This window comes from Theobroma umbraticum, unplaced genomic scaffold, assembly GCF_002168275.2.
Source record: "Theobroma umbraticum cultivar Fairchild unplaced genomic scaffold, ASM216827v3 scaffold_81.0, whole genome shotgun sequence".
NCBI lineage: Eukaryota > Viridiplantae > Streptophyta > Magnoliopsida > Malvales > Malvaceae > Theobroma > Theobroma umbraticum.
Window position 1 is genome coordinate 2,148,591 of NW_018397268.1, and position 6,119 is coordinate 2,154,709.

Genomic DNA, 6,119 nt, shown 5'->3' on the forward strand with positions numbered 1-6,119 from the left:
AACATCGGCGTCATCTTCGATTAAATCATACAAGGCATCTATATTTCCTGATAGCGCTGCACTCCTCAACCTTTCATCCATCGATAAGATTGAATAATAACCTTTAGAAAACAACTGAAAGGGTTAGTCTATTTATAGCATATATAGAGTAGAAAGAGAAAATGAAGCAAACAAGAGTGAGAAGGGAAGAGGAGAATGGTTCCGTTTATATAACAATTGGCCTTGGAAATGGTTGCTTTTTGTCAGTCACGCTTTAAGGTGCTTGTCTTCATTCTTAGTTAAGACCCTCCTGAATTTGCATCTATCCTACAATTTGAGTGTAAATCGTGACTGAGATTCTATTTCCCCATCTGTTGATACTGTGAAACGTGTCTTTTTTTGCTTTCGTTCTTTATTCCTTTCTTCCTTCATTATTTCTGGAAATGGTATCAATTGATCTCTTTCTCTTTTCTTTATCTGATCCACTTCAAGTCTTGTCGGATTAATCGAACCTCAGAACAGGAATTTGGCAATTTGGAAGTAGTTGAAGACCAAAGAAGATTCCATTAGATGTTTACCTAATGACATCCTTTGTCTCATAATATCCTTGCTTCTCTTTAGAACTATTTTCTTTGTGACTCAATAGAAGATAATGTATCTAAAATTTGGCCCTAAACTATTAAATCTCTCAAATCTTCTTGCAGTCAAAGGGAAATGGATTTCTCGCATTATTATTTTATTTTCTTTTATTAAATTGAAAATAATTAAAGCAAAAGATAAAAGTCTTGTTCAATTTTTTTTTTATAGAATGTCTTATTTGTTTTTTTCTTAGATGTCAATATAAATTAGTGACTCCAAAATAAACTCAACTATTTTTTTTTCTCAGCCAATCAAAGATTTAGTGAATATAATTACAAAAATAGCAACTGCTACTCAAAGAGAACGGAGAACAATTAAGGAAGAAGTTTGAAAAGCTTGACCAAATATTAATATACTATATGTTGTAGTATTTGTTACGAATAATAAATATATAACATTAATGACAGATCTTGACCAGCACACCAAGAAACTCTATCAAAATAAAAAGCTATCAATGTCAAGCTAATATTGTATCATAATTAGACATTAATATTTTGGTTCATGGGTAGAATTTCCTTTTAAATTAATTAATTAATTAATAGTTGCTGATCAGAAGAGAATTAGTCTAACATCTAATGAAGATATATAATTTACTTACATTGTGGAACGAAACAATTTATCTTCTTCCAAAAGCATTAATAAATGCCTATTGCTGCCTTGTAACGAAACTCTATATATAATAACTATGAAAAGAATGGCATGACTTTCCAGGGAAGGAAAGGTGCAGCATTTAAAGTTTAATTAATATTGAAAAATAAAAGAAAAAATAAAAAAGAAAACTTCTACTCTCAAAATTTATATATTGTGAAAATATTATCTCATATTCGTGTCCTTCTCCTTCCGAATGGTAAGATTGGAACTAATTAAGAAAGGAACATATTTTTTAAAATCTTGAAAGAGTGAAATCTATGAAGAGATAACATGTTATTGATTTTTGTTCTAAAAGATTTATTTAAGGAAAAGATAAAATTGAAGAGAATGAAGTAAAATTCCATTTTTCTTCTTTTTCTCTTTTTTACCTACTCTTTCTTTCTTTGTTTTTTCATTATTTTTTCTATTTTTCCACTGCAAGGTGATCTATCTACTCTTTCTCTATAAAAATTAGATATTGGTCAATCTTTTATAATACCTTAAATATTTACATCGAAAATCTTGGATTATAGTTAATTATCTAATAAAACCAATGTTTAGAAAATTATCTGAAATAAGCAATAATTAACGATCTTCAGTTTTGAATTGAGAAATGCCTTTAATCCTTTTGCAATTGGAGCTATTTAATTTCCACTAAAGTAAATGAAAGGCATCTTCCTTAGATTCTTATTTAAAAAAATACCATGAAACTAAATTTCACACTAGATATTTTACCTTTTTCTTTTGTTTTTCCTATTTAATTAGCCAGAACAATATGTCCAGAAAAGAAATTTGATCGAGATAATCTTGCTTGTAGAAGTTGCTTCACACAAGTTTTGGTTAACTAATGGGAAAAGATATGGAAGGTGGTAGTCCCCTTTCCACCTACAAAAATGAAAAAAGCCTAAAGCTTGAACTAACCCACCACGATCTAATTAAACCATCAAATTACAATTTTGGTATTATGAAGAGAACACTCCAATGTTAACTTGAGGCTTCCAACTTAATATCGAGTTTGAATTCTCCATCACTGAAATAAGTCTCCACATATATTTATTTGGGCTCAATTGGAATGTACAATTCTAACAATTGAAAAAGACACCCTTTATTTAATTTTGAATCAGCATATATGCTTCAATTCTTATTTCTCTTATTTATCAAGAAATTTCTTAATTATTCAATCCAAACATTTATAATATTCTTGCATAAGAATCATGAATTGGTTACATGGAAGAGGAAATTCAATTTGCTGTCCCCCTCCGCTCCTTTCCTTTTCTGACCAATATTATTTTTGTTAGAAAAAGGACATTATTGGAGTGGGTGAGGATGAAGTCAAGTACAAAATCCATGATTTGTTTATTACTCGTTTAATTAATCTTGCAAATGTATTTACTCGACACATTTATGACTCAATTATGATCTTTTTAAACCCTCATATAAATACTTTCTTTTATTATGATTGATGGTAATGATGGTGGATTTTATTATACTTGATGGGTATTATTGTTTTGTTATAATTGCTTTTATGAATATTAGTTTTAAAGTTGAATAATGAAATTATATTTTATTTGTAATTGTAAGCATTTTATTTAATCAGTTTTATCATGTTGATTGTATTTAAAATTTTAATCATGTTAATTGCTTAAACAGATTTTAAATTGTGTCATATCATATAAAATTTAACCTAGGTCATTTGATAAATGTGTTAGGTGTATCGTGTTGTGTTACATATTTAATAAACATATCCATATTCGTATTTAGACTCTTAAAATGTTTAATTAATCATGTCATATTTATATTTATTAGTTATTGTATTTATATTTTTAAAAGACACGAATACAAATTGTTAAGTCTAATTAATTAAAACTACGAAATTATCTAATACTTGATAGGGGCAAGGCAAGAAGGTGTTGTATTCATCCTTGAGGAACTTACTAGTAATAAAACTCCTTGGTGCTCTATTTAGTCATTAATTTTATTTAAAAATAACATTAAAAATCCAAAAGGGCAAAATAAAAAAGTAAAGTTGGAGAGAAATGATAAGATACATCACTTTTTACCACATCAATTATAATGTCTCATAATTCAGAATGCAATCAAAATTGATATGTGAGTATATGTAATTAGTCCTTACTTTTCATTAATGTGACATAACAATTGTTCTTAACGATAGACTCCTGTATGCTCATGCGCTTAACTTTTAATTATATGTTGTATAACTTTTAATGTTATTAAGGATATATAACTAGCCTAATAGAAATATCTTTGTCTTTGTGGACAATCCATTTTATCCAAGTGAATTTGTTATTATATTTTAATTTTATTTCATTTTGGGACTAAATTAATTTGTCTTTAAACCTAATTAATTTTATTTTTTTAATTTAGATTACATCCTTTAATTTGTTTGGGCTCAAAAGGATTCTCATTTGGGATCTAATTGTATCTTTTTTTGTCCTCAATTATATTGGGCTATTTTCAAAATTTTCAAAATTTAAAATTTTCTTCTTTGGATTGTGCCTAAGTCCCATACCCTTTTCTTAGAGCCCATCTTCTTAGTCAAGGACTAAGAAAGAAAAATAAGATAAAAAAAAAAGGTTAAATATTCAAATAAACCCTCAAACTATAGCAAGAAAATTAATTTAGTCTCTATCATTTTATTGCATTCAAATAAATTTTTGAATTTTTATTTTGAGTTAAATAAACTCTTCTCACTAACTGTTGATTCACTTTCACTAGTTATCAATACAATTAAGAATTTTGATATCATGTCATCTGCCATATGATATGTTTACGTGTCATCTTGATGGCGTCAAACCTACGTGACAAATGATGTGACATAAAAAATTATTGATTATGAATTGGGTTTTTTCTGTTTTAAATATCCAAAAATTATTGGTTAAAGATTTGAAACAAAAAATTAAAAAAAAACCTAATTGTTGTAAACTGATTGTCATGTTTCTTAACTAATTACCATATTCTTAATTGAAGTTGTTTTTCCTAAAAAAAAACCTAATCCAACTTTTCCAATTTGATTAATCCAACTTTTCCAATCTTTTCAAAAAAAAAAATTCTCTCTTCACATCTTTCACGGTTTTTGAAAATTTAAAACAATCCAAAAATCGATTTTAGGTTGGTTTTCCTAAGCCAACGTAGTAGAACTTCAAGAGCTTTTATGTTGTTGTTACTTGCAGCAACATGCAGAGTAGTTTCATCTCGACTTGTCACATGGTGGATACATTAGGATAAGCATTGAGAAACTTAGTCAAACGATTATATGTTTCTTTCGGGAGTATCAGCAAACTCCATCTCATCGATGCGTCGTAAAACATCGGCGTCATCTTCGATTAAATCATACAAGGCATCTATATTTCCTGATAGAGCTGCACTCCTCAACCTTTCATCCATCGATAAGATTGAATAATAATCTTTGGAAAATAACTGGAAGGGTTAGTCTATTTATAGCAGATATAAAGTAGAAAGAGAAAATGAAGCAAGCAAGAGTGAGAAGGAAAGAGGAGAATGGTTCCGTTTATATAACAATTGGCCTTGGAATGGGTTGCTTTTAGTCGGTCACGCTTTAAGGTGCTTGTCTTCGCTCTTAGTAAAGACCCTCCTGAATTTGCATCTATCAAGAGGATGCAGAAGAGTACCCTGACGAACTTACAACGAAAAACCTCGGTGCTATTTAGTCAACCGGGAACAGTAAAGACAGAATAGAGGAGTTTTCGTGGTAAAACAGTTGTATATATTATAAAATTTTCAATAATTTGGACCACTATGATGACAACTCCCTCTCTCTCTGTCCTCGAATCTGGTTTTAAATATATTCATGGCGGGTTAGCACTTGTGGCTATGTAATATTCAAAACTTAGGGACGGCTCATAAGAGTGAAAAATCAATGTGACGACAACACTTTAGGATTAGGTGAACTCAAGAAAGGGAGCGATGGCTCTTCAAAATTTTTATCACTCATGGTGGTTCGGATTAGGAGAAGTCAAGAAAGGGGGAGGTCTTTAATTATTGAATTAGATTCAATACTTGCGATTCATTGGTTTCTTAGTGAAAAAATCACGTTAGCATTTAAAGTTGTTCCAGTAAATAGATTTATTTTAAAATTCTATTCGTTGTGTTTTTTTTAATAACTTTTGAGAAGTTAATATTTATTTTTGTCAACTATATTTATTAATTAATAATAAGATTTATATTATAAGTGAGAAAGAGTTATAATCATATTGAATTATTTTATACAAATGAAGCAAAGTCAATTACATTTATTAATAATCTTATTGAATTGCCAGAATATATTGAAAATATATTTGAAAATATATTATCTTCTAAAAAATTCAATGGCTTTTATGGTTAGCTCTCCTAAACTGCATTGCAGCCACAAGCTTCTTAAGAGCTACAAATATTTAATTTGAAAATGATAATGACTTATATCAACCAGAACCATGGTCAATAAATGACCAATATAGTAGAGGATTAAACATAGCAGGAAGCCTGTATCTACTACTTGGCAAGTAGTTGTTAGAAGCAATCCGAAGCTTGATATACTGTACATACCCTTAAAAATTACTTCTGATGCTCTTGTCACAGGCTTGATAATTTGTTTCCGCCTCTTATATTGAAAGCTTAAAACTCCTGAACTTCGCCAACCACGCAGAATATTAATGCTCTCACTGTTATTAAGTTCATGTGCAACAGCCAGTGCCGTTAAACCAGCCTGATTGCTCGCAAGCTTATCAGTCTTGCATTTTAATAGTAGTTTGAGCATCTGTTTGATTAAGAGTTTGAGACAAATAAAAGCCACAATCAATTGACCATGAAATGTAATCCCAAATTAAAGAATCCATGCATTTCTTTTTTTTTTT